The 15,831-nt window shown below is 36.7% G+C and overlaps 1 long non-coding RNA gene across 2 annotated transcripts; it reads left to right on the forward strand.

Moving 5' to 3' along the window:
- The first annotated feature begins 4,044 nt into the window (after nucleotides 1-4,044).
- Nucleotides 4,045-14,595, forward strand: LOC135285621 (uncharacterized). Of its 2 annotated transcripts, XR_010350417.1 has the most exons (6): nucleotides 4,045-4,857; nucleotides 7,084-7,238; nucleotides 7,798-7,906; nucleotides 10,183-10,219; nucleotides 13,804-13,878; nucleotides 14,099-14,595. It is a non-coding gene; the product is annotated as an uncharacterized LOC135285621 (long non-coding RNA). The 2 variants fall into 2 exon arrangements; XR_010350415.1 differs by having other exon boundaries at nucleotides 4,045-7,238.
- The last annotated feature ends 1,236 nt before the right edge of the window (nucleotides 14,596-15,831 follow it).

Below are 15,831 nucleotides of genomic sequence, written 5' to 3' on the forward strand. Positions count from 1 at the left end.
GAAACAAAAATCTTTGAGGAATAGAATAGTAGAAAATTGCATGTAACTGCTTCTGAAAGGAAGAAAAAGCTGAGCAAGGACTTAAAGGTGGTAAAGTTCACCATCAAGATAATTCAAGTGAATTAATTATTTTTTCTTAGAAGTCCATCTAGTCCAGAATACTTAAAGTTTTTTGGTTTTGTTTTTTCTGGCTATAGAGTAGCAAATCACATGACAACAAGTAAACATATGCTGTATCTCAAACTCTGGTATGTTACAGGAGTATTCTTCCCTGCCTGAATTTACTGACTCCAGTAAATGATTTTGAATTGAGTATAAAGTGAGCTAAAATTTTAAGCTGAATTTTAAGAACCAAAATTCAAAAGGAACCAAACAACCTTCCCCATTTCTTTGAGGTAATTTATTCATTTCTACATGACCAGATTTTGGACAGTAAAATGTCTTATATAATCAAAATTTTTCTACTTGACCATATATGCAGATATACATTGCCAGTATTGATTTTGCTGCTCTGGGTTACTTTGTGTCATCATAACTCATGCAGTACGTGGCATTATACAAACAAATGCATCCCACTTTTGGCTATAGATTAAGATTGACTTGAGAAACTCAAGAAACTTTTATCCTTAAGGGAATATGAACTGACTGCTTTCACTTTTCTCAAAACTCAAGTGATTATCAAAATGTAAGAGATTATGAACTCTTGTTTTTCCTTGTCTTTTTGTAGAATCTCTTCTGTTTTATTTGACATACTCAACAAAGACAAGGACCAAGAATTTCCACTCGAATTTTCCGCTTCTTTTGGCGTTTATTCTTTTGCTTTCCACTACCCAAAGAGTTCATTTAATTGTTTGTTTACTTACTTCTTTATTGGAATAAACAAAGCAGTGTAGTCTGTATTAAAAAAGAGATGGAAACGGGGTGTTTTACCATTTTGTTTATTACTCAGTACTCAAATTACTTTTAATTTGCATTAAATTAAATTACTTTCTGACAAGTTGAATCTGTTTTGCACACAGAAGTAACTATTAAGAAATCCACCTGTCTTTTTGTCAATCCATAAGCTTTTCCATTTACTTTTCTTCCTCTGTCCTGTTGGAGGGGGTAGAGGTGAGAGGGAGGACTGAGAAGCTGGGTGTGCATTTGCAGCTGATCAAGGCTAACCGTCCATGATTCCCTAACAGTATGGAGAGCTGGGATGTTTGGGAGCTCCTAGTAACAATGAATGAAGTTTCAGTTTACTTTAAGTGAATGTTCCTTTTTTTTTTTAAGATGACTGTTGCAGTAGAGTTAGGAAAATGTATGTTTTCTAATCACTGGGCATTCCTGCAGGTATTTTTGAATTGGGTATTTTTTCTCTTTTCCAAGTACATTAACTTTTCCTAGTTTTCTTGGACATGGAAATACTACCTAATAATTGGCTTCCAACAGGACTGTCTGGTCTTGCTGAACACTAATGGTAAAGAATCTTTGTTGGCTCACCCTAAGCATGAATTTAGAATCTCTGTTGCTATGGATGAAGTTTAACACAGAAGAAAATTGATCATACTAAATTTTCCTGCTCCATTGGTGAACCATTTCATAGCCAGGCAGTAACTCCTGAGAAAGAAGTGGTTCATAACAGGTAGGATGAAACTCTTGTTTATTTTACTGTATATGTAATCTCCTAAAATGGCAGTGTATGAGAAATACGTATAAATGGTGTAGACTGATATAGATTATAAATAACTTGTTTTTGCAGTGTTTGCACAGGATCACACACAGACACATACATATCCAATAACACTCAGGATAAAACCAGGCACTCCCAAGAGATCAAGTAAATTAATTTTATGTTACTAAATCCAATTATCAGAAATGAGAGCACCATGGGAAATAATAAGTAATATTAATTATTCTTTTTCTGGTTTTAGGGTGTGTGAATTGTTTGTTGTTTTATAAGATATAGAATTGTAGCATTGTGTGATTTTGGAGGGTGCTGATTTTACTGGTGACTTTGGTATGGATAAAAGGAAGAAAATTGAATGCAATTCAACATATAAACCAGAGGAACAGGCTCAGAATATACTGTGTTGCCTTAACTGTGATCTGCTTTTTGTGGTCAAGATAACTGTGTTGCTTTTCACTTCTTGTATGCTCATCTGCAGTTCTGCCTTGGATTCATCCAGAGCCTTGAATACTGGAGCCTCATGGTTCAAGGCAACACAAATACAAATAATTAGTAGACAGAAAGTAAATACATTTTCATAATTAAAAAAAAAAAAAAAAAAAAAAAAAAAACAAAAAAACACCAAAAAACCCACACCAAAACCCTAGGAAATCACAAAACGATTGCTATTTTGCACTCTGGTCAATTTCTGAATATACCCTGAAACAGGCAGCCTGAATAAAGGTCTTGCATATATCCAAAGTTAATTTTATTCATAGTACCTAGTATGAGTTTGGATTTGTGCTGAAAACAGTGCTCCTAACACAGGGATGTTTTCATTACTGCTGAGCAGTATTTACAGGGAATCAAGGCCTTTCCTACTCCTCACGCCACCCCATCAGTGAGAAGGCTGGGGGGACACACAGAGTTAGGTGGAGACCCAGCCAGGATAGGACCCTGACTGACCCTGAATGATATCCCATATGACATCATGCTCAGCATGAAAACTGGTGAAAGAAGAAAAAGGAGTATGCCATTGGGCAAAATAGAGCCCTACTTTCATGGGAATATCTGAATACCTGCCTGCCCATGGGAAGTGATGGATGAATCCTTGTCTTGCTTTGCTGGCGTGCACAGTTTTTGCTTTACCTGTTAAATTGCCTTTATGTAAACCCGTGAATTTTCTCACTTTTATCCTCTCCTTTCCCTTGGGAGGATGTGAGCAAGTGGCTGTATGGGGTTGTGCTGCCAGCTGGGGCTAAACCACAGCATCACCATGTCAGAATTTGACAATTCCACTGAGCTGATCACTCTAGGCTGTCCTTGTTCTAATTGGAGAAATAAATAATGAATTTTAGGAAGAATTCAACAGCACATTTACAGGGCCAATTTCTATCAAATGAATATGAGAAGATCATAAATAAATTAAATACAGATATATAGACTAATAAAGGAGAAAAATCATTTGATGAAATGCTAGTGCAAGAGCAGTGTAGACTCCTTAATCACCAGGTTAGAAAATTATCCTCTTTAAGATCAATACAAAGTAAATACATTATTTCAAATCAAACATCTTTACAAGTGAGACTGGTGATTTATTCCAGATCACTCAGAGGTGCTCAGGGCATTCTTGTAGCATGGTAGCTGGATCCTAACACAGAGATTATCTGTTGGATACATGAATTTCAAGTGAAGTAAACACATCTTCCTAAAAGAATTGGTAGACCACTTCACAGTCACTTCTATATGGACCTATATAACAGACAAAGAGAGAATCCACAATCACATATTTTACAGTTCATTCTGTGTCACTACAAGGCTGCCTCTTAGGCTGGTGGTTCACAGCTCCTTAGTTGCTGTGTGAAATGAGGTGTGATCAACTATGAGTCTTGTGTTTTCATTGCAGATATTGTGAACTGAACAACTTCATTTGCTAACTTTGCAAAACAGTTTGGAGAGTGTGATCATGAAATTAAAACAACATGAGAGAAAATCTAACTGACGAAAGCTATGGAAAGCCTCAGAAACATCTCTTGGGGAGCAGCATTCACATCTATGCCTGGTTTTCTGACCTGGATCTCCTGCTCTGACTTTCTGGCTTTACCTGGAGCCATCTTTTGGCAATAAACATGCTGGGTGAACCCTGAACTGGGTCTGAGCCTGATTTGCTGCCCCTGGCTCCCATGTGAGGAGGTCCATGCTCCCACTCACCTTGCTGCAGTGTTGGGCTCTTGGCTCACCATCCCTTGTGGAACAGGCAGACATCACTGTTCCCAGACACAGAGCACATGCTATCATGAGAAAATTAAGCAGCTGGTGGGTCACTGTGCCTGTTAGCATCCAGATGTCAATATTATATTACATATGATGCTCTGTAATGAGGGATAATCTTCACAGGCTTGACTTAAACTGAGAACTTTACATCCACTTTGCATCATGGGACATGATGGCCTGTAGAAATCTGGTTTTATTTTCCATCATGTAGGTTGGCTTTAGTGGTTTTTTGTTTTTCTTTTCCTCTACTTGAAACATTGATATTTGGCTTAAAGCTGGTAGCAAGACTTTTGATACTTTTATGCATCTTAAATTACATCACAAGAAAGTAACTCCTGTCATAAATATTGAGTAGGCATAGTTGAATACTTTATTCATCTTGGCTGGGGAAGAGCTGGTAAAAGATTTGTCTGTCACAATATGTAGACAGTAGATACAAATAATCTCACATCAGTATCTTTGATGTGTTTTTAAAGTGATGTGTGTCAATTGGCTGTATAAAATATAATTGGGACCAAATTAAATTAAAATACTCACTGAAAACCTTTTCTGGGAGATGAGTACTGGGTCAAAGACTATACTTGCACTTCCCATATTCTGACAGTTTTATGTGGGACCTGGTTTACCAGTACTTTAAAAATGCTGCCAGTCATCAACTTGTTCTTTGGAGTGAAAAAGTATTGGATAGATCAAGGGAATCTGTTTAGGGACTTCTATAAGAGGATGAAAGACATGAAAAGGGAGATTATGTTGATGGTGGACAGGCAGGACTGGGTTGTGAATATATGCGAGTTTGATAATGACAAAATAAAGAATCATAGAATTATAGAATCATAGAACCAATGAGGCTGGAAAAGTTCTTTGTGATCGTCAAATGAAACCATTAGCCCAGCACTGCTGAATCCACTGCTGTCCCCACCATCCTTCAAAGAATGGTGACTCAACCACTTCCCTGGGCAGCCTTTTTCAATTCTAGACCACCCCATGTAGATCAAATGAAAATACCACACTCAGCAGTTAGGAAGTACACTCAAACACTTCTAAAAGAGCATTTGGAACTTTCCCAAGCAGTCTAAATTTCAAAACCTGAAAATATGTACAAATGGAGAGGTGAAAGTGGGGAGTAGACTTCCTTCATTTTATTCCATGTTTTGTTCATTTAATTCCTCCTCATCTGGGAGGGTTTGCACATCTGGGGATAAAATGCAGTATTATTTAAGAAGGACCAAAAAATGGGGAGTATAGAATCCTTTCAAATTTGTTCCTGGCTTGATGTAATCTATATCTGACTTTCTAGTTTTGTACACAGTAGAATGTGAATGTGACACAGAATTACCGCTCAATGCATGGTAATTCCACTTTCATTCCACTTTCAGAGTAAAGTGGTGGGCACCTTATCTCTAGAGGTATCTCTCCCAGAAGAAAACTGGACACACAACCACACTATCAGCATTCAAAAGCATTTTTTTCCTTTTTCCCTCAACAGGAAACTTACAATTCTGGCAGATTAGATTAAATGGCAGTTTGCCCTGCTTGAAGAAAAATAGATGAGAAAAAACAATATCTACAGGAAATTATAATGAATTACAAGCTGAAGGAAAAAAAATACTCTGGCTGAAAGTTAAACTCTCATCTCAGTTTCTTGTGTTTTCTCAGAGAAATTTCTCTGAGATAGACTTTGAAAGTAAATTATGTCACTTCTGTAGTTTTCACTTCTTCATTTGGAAATATGTAAGAAATTTGCATTTTCATAAGTAATCAACATTTTCAAGTAATCAGTTTGATGGATTGAGTTTTCCAAATGTGATGGTGAGCATCCACTTGAAAACCAAAAGCATGCCAAAAATGAAGATACCTAAAAGAGACTCTTTCATATTAAAGTCTAGTTAATTTGAGTTATAAAATTATAAAATTTTAGCATCAATTCTGCTTTGGTGATCATTTGCACAGTACAGTTATTTACAGCAGTGTGGTGCAAATGCATAGCTAGTAATGAATCAGCATCCTTTTGAGTCAGCAGAATTAACAGTGGTTTCAAATATCCTAAAATCCTTTTATTCAGAGAGTGATGGAAAGACAGGAGGAAAAAAATTACATTTGAAATCTATAAAATGGGATTTGTTTTTAACTTCTTTATAGGTACATTTTTGCTCACTTGTGCATTTGTTTTGGAGCACATTTGATGAGAATAGGCAAAGTGAGAAGAGTTCAATTCATCAGAGCAGAAGCCATTTCACTGGGTCTTACCTGCTCTCAGTCTTGATTTCACTTTGCAACAGAAAAAATGAAATTCTCAGATCCAGAGAGGATTTAGTGAAAAACATTTGTTTGGATTCTAGTTTACTGCATCTCAATATGAATCACACAAGCAGGGTCTTGGAGCCAAAGTTTTCAGTCCCAGCTGATGACCCTGCTTGTTTCAGATATTATTTTCCTGATAGATCTTTCTCCTACTCATTGTGTACAAAGATACACACAGATTGTGTGTGTTAGAAATATATATATATTTTTTTTATAAAAATAGACATATTTTTCCCCTGGAAGCTTTGTGTAAACTAAATCAGTGAAAGAGTAATGGAATTATTTCTGCTACTTTTAGTAACAAATAAACCCTAACAGCTTAAAAAACAGAAGGAAGGTAAAAAGGCAATTTTATTTTTAATATTTTTAAAATTAGATTTTAAAATTTTGAAAATTCATAATACTGGCAAGTTTTCTCCTCAGTGCATATGGATTTTTCATGCCCATATTGTCTCAACTACAGATATTGTCAGTTCCAAGTAAAAGGCTGTGTCACATCCAAATGGATTATGGGTTTTCATGTTTTACTCACCTCTCAGTTTTCCATGGCAATTTGGCCTGCCAGGGCATGAGGTTTACAATACTTTAAAAATATTAAATAGGGCATGCTAGCACAGTACATCTCCAGAGCCATACAGGCAGCACTCTGCTCTGCACTGCCTTTTGTTAGAAAAGGAATGAAGTTCAAGGTCTTGCATGTTCTCTTCAAAGTACTCCCGCTCTTGGCTTAGGATACTTAAGGAAAAAAAATCACCTAAATCTTTGAGTTGAAGAATTTGGATGACAGTTTTAGTCCCTTGGTGCAAGGAGCTGTCTGCAGGTACAGGAGAGCAAATGAGAGAAAAATGGAATATTTTCAGGGGGCAGTCCAAGGCTGAGAAGTAATTCACTTCAGGAACTCGGAACTGTCATAAGTGTCACCACTTCTCACTCTAAGTGCTTTCTCTAACAATACCTGGCAACTTGCATCTGAAGAAAAGGAGAACACAAAGCAAAATAAGTCACATCATTACAGGTATTTCCTTCCCAGGGGGCAGTGGACAAAAAAGTTAGACCTGAGAGTTAGTCATATCATTTAAAGCACTGTGAAAAACCTTTATATATTAGAAAGATGGTCTGAAAGAATAAAAATAAGAATGACAAGAATAGAAATATAAAGAAATAGAAATAGGAATAGAATAGAATAGAATAGAATAGAATAGAATAGAATAGAATAGAATAGAATAGAATAGAATAGAAGGAATGGAAGAGGACAGAACTGAGCTGAACTGAATTTTCAGATGGAATTTAAGTGAATCTATTCAAAGGTTGCTATCTTGTGTGCAGGAAGATAAGCATTCTATTTATTGTAGCTAAAGCCTTGTACCTAAAGGTAGAACATGCACTGGCAGCACTCCATGATGGGTGATTTCTTTGATATTATTCAGTATTTTCTTGTGTTCTCCAGTCTGTCCATGTGCAGCCGCCTGGAACCACATGCCTTATTTTCATACTATAATTTCTTTGAATGAGATTGCATTTTTTCAGGCACTTGTAAAAAGCCCAGTTCAATAATATTTTTTTTTTTTCTGCAGTGGAATTACTCAGTACTACCAGAGCAGAAGAGCAGTGGCTGTGAAAAGCTGTCAACACATATTTGGTGTTCTTTGGCTGTAGCACATAAAGGGAAGAGAGTTGGAAAAGGTCAGTCTAGAGTTCAGTAGGACTTGGGTGTGACCTGGTCAGATCAAAAACCTTTACCTCCCACTATCTGAAATAAATTTGGACTGCCTCATGGTGTAGCTCCACTACCATCTCTATCTGTTAACAAATACAAGAATCATTGTTTTGTTCCCTATCTTCTCAGTGTTTGTTTTGAAACTTTTTTTCCATGCTTCCTGACTAATGAGTCACAGTTTTTTAATTCCTTCACCTGCAAGCATAGTTTTTTTTCTCCCTCATTTTAAACACAATAGTTATGAAAATTAGAATTTTTTTTATTAATTCTAGCACAATTTCATTGTACATGGACACAAACTTATTTTTCTGGTTTTTTTCTTTTCTGACAAATCTGAAATAACTAATTGTGCAAGTCTGCCTGAGAGGAAAGAGTGGGGAGAGGGGAAATTTGGAATCTATTTGCTGATTGTCTTTTGATTCAGTTTATCTGATATTTGATGCTGTGCTATATAGGTGTCATATTCAAGAAAATTAAATATATGTAAAAGTGAAAAGCATTTTTTATGAGCTGGTTTTTGGTTTATCCTCAACACTAAAAGTCTAGTCTGTGCAGACGGTCTGAAGAGGAAGAAAGAAAATTCCTTATCAAATCCCAAATATTTCACTGAATAAACCTACTTCCTGGAGGAAAGGTGAGGAAATAAATGTAGTGTTGAGAATGGGCATAGTGCTTTCTGTGCTCACATTGTCCTTCTCAATCTGTAATGTGAATTCCATGGCTGAGGCAGAGCAGGAGCACAGAAAAAGTGAAAGGGCCACTCTTTGCCAGGCCTCCCTTTAATGAGTACAGTGGTGAAGCATGGAGAGCTCATAGCAGATTGCAGTGAAGCAAATATGGAAGGGGTAGAGGAATACAAGTAATGCAGGTACTAAAGATGGTCATGAAGTCACAGAGAAAAGACAATATAGGACAAATTATAGAAGTACTTTGTGCTGCTGCAAAACAGTAGGCTTGTCATGCATTCTTTTTTTTGCTGTGTTTGCATGAGGAATATTTTGCTTTCTGTACTTTGCTCAGAACAATTAACACCCAAAAAGAACACAGTAGTGTCCTGAACAAGTTTGCTGAGTATATGCAATCTGGGGAGGCCCAGCTGCATAGCAACTGCTGCAGTCATTACCTTTGTACTGTTTTGCTCTCAAATAGGTGTATTTGGCTTTTGGCAAGATGTGGAGGGGGTGCAAATGTAGCAGAAAACATGTTATCAATAATTTACAATTGTGCAGGATCCATTTTTTAGCAGGAACTGCGCATTAAGTATTTTGTAATATATAAAGTCACTTGCAATAAGTTAACATGTATGGTGCTCAGCTGACTGTAAATCATGAACTACAAACCTCCCTCTCCAACCCACACTCTGAAGAAATGGAAAAATGACCTGAAAATTTCTAATGCCCAGAGACTGCCTGAGATATCACCTTTCAGGTGCTGTGACACCATTGTCTTGTAGAAAAGATACTAATGAGAGTGGCCCAAGAGGGAAGAGACTACTCAGGAAGATAAATAAAAGGACCTTTTATTTCCAGGCTTCTAAATTTACTAGGCTATACTGTTAAACACTGAGAGAAATAAAAACAAAAGCAAAAACAAAAATCCCCATAAAAATTCTTCAGCTATTTGTCATGGAAAATAGTCTGCATGGTTAAAAAAACCACCCAAACAAAACAAAAAAGTAAAAACTTGTGAAGGCTTATACAACAGTCAGCTAACTCATCATAATGAAGTCAAGTTTGTTTGTACACACTGCATTATTTCTCACAGCAAAATGAGAGTTTCTTTGTCAAGGGTACATTGGCAACTTTGGGCAAATGTTCTGTTTATATGAGTCACGCAATATTGCTGAAAAATTTTGAAGACCACTCCATTGGTAATCTTTCAGAAAACAGAGACAGACTTAGAAGCCACTAGGCTGGGATGCAAGTTGTGTCCCACAGAGCTGCAAGTACAATAAGTGTAGCCTCAGAAGATGAAGCAGAAAGTGTCAAATACATGACAAATACCTTTCTGGTTTTGTTTTCTTTTTGTTTTTCATTTTCCAAGTAAATGAAAATTATTTGTTTAGCATTACTAGGTTCTATTTGACATGGGTAGTTTCAGCTTTCTCTCTGCAAAAAATGTAGCCTTAGCTCCATGGGTCTGCTTCTGGAAGAAGAAGATAGATTCTGCTTTACATATAAAATTTTGAAACCTAATACTAGTGGGATATTTAAAACAGAATGGCTACCTTTTTATTTTCTAGTGCACGCTGGTTCCAGAGCCATTTAATGGAAGAAAAGGTAGGCTTGAAAACAATCCATTAAAATATCCACAAAAATCCTTTGTATAGAGCATGAATGACCTTTTGCTTTTTAGACAAAATCTTTCAGGGTACCTCCATTTCTTAGTTGTGCTTGCCTGAGTGTGTTACCATGGTGATTAGGAGATTCTGGAAATTAACTTCATTTTATGATTATTGTGAAACATTTGTATGTGAGCTGATGGTCTGTATTTCAGAATAAGATCTTGAAGAGACAATAACCTTTTGGGGATTAGCAGCTTTTATACCATGAAAAATAAAGAGCAACCAAGATTAAAGAAGGCCAGATTTGTAATTGATGGATTGAACCATTAGTGATTTCATTCCAGTCACACCTCTTTAAATCAGCCAGAAATCCATCCCAGTTTGCTGGTAATTTTCCGCCAGAAAAAGCAATTGGATATGTAAACTATGAATATGAAGCATCAAAACCAGTCAAACAAACCAGCTGCCAAATCATGTGTCTTCTGCCAATGACCACTATCCTGCAACACTCTGCTCTGTCAGTGAAAATATTCCCTTTGTTATTCCATAGTTACAATTACAGTTTCACTCTTTCAAGAGTGGATAACAATGACAACAGCAATGACACTCTCTGGTTCTACCTAGAGAGGAGAGATTTCTCCTTACTGGAAATAAAATAGCAGGAGTTTAAAGTATGTTATCTAGATGGATACACTTATTATTATAAATAGACATTTTTCTGGTCTTTATAGATTAGATTTTCTGTGGACAACTGAAAGAATTTTTGCAAGATCATTGTAATCCTTGTAAATGGAGGCAATCATTGACATGAAAAATGCATAATTATTAGAAAAGTTAGAAAATGGAAAGTAGGAAACACCACAGCATGGGTTCTGATCTTGGCTTACCCCAGCCCCTCTCTCTAAGCCTGGAGCACCTCCTCTGCCGTCTTCTTCACTGACCTTGGTGTCTGCAGGGCAGTTCCTCTGAGGTTTTTCTCATTCCTCACTCCCATCTGCTGTTCAACAGGTTTTGTCCTTTCTTAACTATCACAGAATATTCACGTAATCTCCTACTCCACTATGTGGAGTTAAAAAGGAAAGATCCAAGATCCCAAGGGAGACATCTCTGCTACTCGTAACCATTCCATAGTTTGAATGTGGGCCCTTAACAACTGTTCTCTGAGACCAACAACTGTTCTCTGACACCTCACCTGTGCTTTATCCATCTGGTTGCCCAGATATGTTCACTTGAATAAGCAGAAAAGTTTGAGAAACAGACTGTCAGAAATCAAAGCAAATTATGTTCACCACGCCTCCCTTGGCCACAAACACAGACAGCTTATCACAGGAAGCGATCTGGTTGGTCATGCGAGATTTGCCCATGATATATTCATGCTAATTGTTACAGTTCACTATGATTTTTATGTCTCCAGAAAAGTGTCTCAAAAGGATTCACTCCATGATTTTCCCTGGCACTTGTGTAACTGTCCTTTAGTCTTCTGGATTGTCACCTTTTGAAAAAGGTGCATAATAGGTCCTTTTCTGTGTTCACCAGGAATCTTCTCAAATTTCCCCAGCCTGTTGACAGAGTGGCTTTCAAAGACATTGGCTATGTCTTTCAGCAGCCTTGGATGTATCTTTTTCGATCCCACAGCTTTATAGAGGTTGATTTCTTTCTAAAAATCACTGACTCTTCCCTCATCCTTTGATGGTGCTTGCCCTTGAATCCTTTCTCTGGTCACAAATGTCTAAGCAAAGAGGGCACTGATTTCCTCATGTCTCTTATATGTGTATCTTAATGGTCTGGTTGGAAGCTTTCGTGTTCAATTGTTTAATTAGTCATTTACTGTGTCAATAACCAATATAAAACCCAGAAGACTTGGAGATGTGAAAAAAAAAAAAAAAAAGGCAAAAAAAACCCACCAAAAAACAAAAACCAACCAACCAAACAAAAAAAGACTGCAATTCATATATATTAGTTTATAATTCTAGAGATTTTTATTTACGTTCTGGACTTTTTCTCAATTTTTCTTCTCTCTGTCTCATTTTTTCTCCACCTTTTCTATTTTGATGTTAAAAATATCACAGCAGTGCTTAAAAGAATTCTTAAATAAGTAAAAAATGGCAGAATTTCCTCCTGTAACCCAGCCAGAAAAAATTAGTTTAAATTAATTGTAATGTGATGTGTGATTGTTTTAGTTCAATAATCAGGGTGCTTGAACTATGATTCATAGGCACTGCTCTGTTTTGAAGTACACTTGATGAAGAAAAGAATTCAGACCTTAGTTCTTCAAGGCTGAACACATCACACAAAAGCCAAAAGGTCCCACTTTAAAAAATTTCAGCAATGTTTCAGAATCTTACTAATTTTTCAAATACAAGATCAAATTGGCTTTTGATGAAATGCAGAGGACTAAGCTCTCAAGCAATCCGTTGAATTCCAGAAAGCAATTTATATGTTATTAGGAAAAAAAATCTGATTATGAATTTGGTGTTACCTGTGCTTGGCCATGAACAGGGTTGAGAGGCAAGTGGCAGGCAAAAATCCTTGGTCTGTAAAAAATACCTGGAAGTGGGGGAATAAAGAAGCACAAACACAAGCTATTCAAAATTTCAGAGTGAAATGTAAGAAGCAAAGACTACCTTGGGAAGTTGAAGCAGATGGTCATTTTACACAGGGTGTTTTTTAGAGGGTAGTCTGCATTATCACTGCGTGGGGAACTGTGATTCACATCAGTGAAAATGAAGGTTTGCACATCAGAGAAAATAAAGGTTTTACTATGGAATAAAAAAACCCCTATTTCTAGGACCAAAGGAGGGCACTAGTATATTTCTATATGTTGGGGTTTAACCCTGGCTGGGAAGTCAGCTCCACACAGCCACACACTGAATTTCTCCCTGTAGGACAGGGGAGAGAGTGAAATTAAAGTGAGAAAATTCAGGGGCTGAGAAAAAGACAGTTTAATAGGTAAAGTGAAAACCATGCCTATTAAAAAAAGCAAAACAAAGAATTAACTGACTAATTTGGGTGGACAGGAAGGTGCTCAGCCATCAGGACAGCAGAGCCTCATTACACATAAGGGAGATTTGGGAAAACAAATGCCATCACTCCAAATATCTCCCCACTGCTTCTTCTCCCTCAGCTTTATATGCTGAGCATGACCCCCTGTGGTCTGGAATATCCCTTGGGCTAGTTGGGGTCAGCTGTCCTGGCTGTGTCCCCTCCCAGCTCCTGTGCAGACCCAGCCTCCTCCCTGGTGGGGTAAAGAGCAGAAAAAACCTTGATGCTGTGTAAGCGCTGCTGACAAAAGCAACCCAGAATTATCAACACTGTTTCCAGCACAAATCCAAAGCTCAGTCCCATGCTAGCTACTGGGAAGAAAATTAACTCCATCCTAACTAAAACCAGCATGCTATACCAGCGACAGTACATTGCCACGTTCCACACTATGATCTGTGCGTATTCTGGCCACTTTTGCTGACCCATCTTTCTGCTAAGCAGAGCCAATCAATGGAAATGGAGATACTAGACTAGAGACATTAAATAAAACTGTTTCTTCCTCCTTCTCTCCCTCTTTTTTTTTTTTTTTAATTATAGCAACCTAGATGGATGGAAAGGTATGTGAAGGTCTCATGTTATATGGATGGTGAAGATCCTGAAGGACTCTAGGAGGTAAAGGCATAGTAAAAGACAGAACTAGACTAAAAAAACTAGAAACTAAACTAAAAAAACCTAGAAACTAAACAAAAAAAAAACCTAGAAATTATCTTTGTCAAAAATGTACATTTGCGAGGTTTTGAGAATTTGAGCAGTTAATGTCTTGGACAAAGCCTATGGGTATTTTTCCATGTTCTTATTCAAACTAGTCAGTTGTGAACTTGTTTTTTTTCAGGTCTGTGGTATCTGTCTAGGGAAAGGAGCAGCAGGAGAAAGTCACAGCTCTGTTGAATCAGATCAAAGTTCTGTCTTGTCTTGAAATGTTCCTTACCAGCAGGAAATGCCTGTGGAAGTGCATAAGAGCAGAGGAAATGTACGTGCCATCTTCCCTTCTCCCTCCCCTATTATATACACTTCCTCAGCTTCCAGCAGTCTGTGAATGATGGATAATTGAGAACATAGAAGAAAGAATCTGCTATATATGGATGTGCTCAACTGCAAGTAATGTTCACAGTTTAGATTTCTGAAGATTTTGGAAGCAATTCCTGAAATGAAAAAAAAAAAAGGGAAAAAAAAACCCCAAATGTGCAACTCATCACATTTCATGAATTAAATTTTGAAGAAGCATTCTTGTACCAAACATGGCATATTTTTCTAACATTTAAAAATGTTTTGATTCTGCAATGATCATTTATATGTCTTAACCATCAAAAACCCTATAAAATCAGTAGGTTTTCAGCATAATTAAGAGAAATAAATGCTTTAAGCAAATAAGGTGATTGATCTTGGTTTTTCAAGCATTTATTTGTTTGGTTTTAAACCAGGGAATTTAATTTAAAGGAATTTCCAGATGAAGAGTCATGGTTAGAAAAAATAGTGAGTTTTGAGGGTTGACTGGGTTTTTTAAAAATTCTTGATAAGGATGCATGTCCTGCAGACTAACTGCTTGAATATTCATTCCCTCCAAAAAAAACTTCTGCCAGAGAGAAAGGAGAATTGCTAGGAATATGGATGAACATGGAAAAAGGGCTGATAAGGAGTGGAAAATTTCTCTGAGGAGGAAAAGCAGAAAAGATAAATTGCAGAGTAATGTAATACTCCTCCTATAAAACTCAAAATGCAATAAGATTGAATTATGAGGAAGGTATGATTATGCTGTTAAAGGATACACACCATTATGCAAAATGCTAAAGAAAGAAAAAGTGATATGTGACTACTGAACTAGATTCTGTCTACGACAAGTGGTGGTAATAAAAAATATTCATCTAAAATTCCAATTGTAATACTTTTCACATAATGTTATTTATTAAACCAAAATATTGCATTCTCTTCTCTCATTTTGCTGTTCAATCTTAAGAGATTAGAGACCATTATTGTTGAACATGTAAGAAGCTTTAAATTCTTGAACACTAAATTCTTTTATAATGAACTCAATGTAAAGGCAGAGAAAACGCCAATAATGATTTTTTAACACAACAGTCAGCAAAATTTAGGTGAAGAGATGATCAACAAAATCAATTATAAAAGGATGATGTTCATGGAAAAACATTGGCATGCAAACTAACAGAAAGAGTCTGGCTTCCCTCAGCCTGTCTCCATTGTGTTTTCCAAGTGAAGTTTTTTTCACTTCTGAGATCTGCAGTATAAGAAAAAAAGAAAGAAACTCATAATAATAGTTGTGGTCCTTCATTCCAAGTCACCCTCCTGTCCTTTACCTACCTTTCTGGGGATTTGTCAGGCACTTACTGAAAACTGTTATTTAAGTGCGCTCTTAGTGCAGCTCCTTTGGTTTTCTTTTTTAACTCCCTGTAGTTTCCAGACCATATGTTCTTTGACAGTCTTTTTAATTAGTGACAGATGGATGAAAGAATTTGAGATCCTAGACTGAATTTCTTGCTGTTGTGATTTTTTCCTTAAAATGAGACTTTCCACACACTATTAATTTCTCAAAATACTTTGGCTTCTTGT

This window comes from Passer domesticus, chromosome 1 (assembly GCF_036417665.1).
Source record: "Passer domesticus isolate bPasDom1 chromosome 1, bPasDom1.hap1, whole genome shotgun sequence".
Taxonomy (NCBI): Eukaryota; Metazoa; Chordata; class Aves; order Passeriformes; family Passeridae; genus Passer; species Passer domesticus.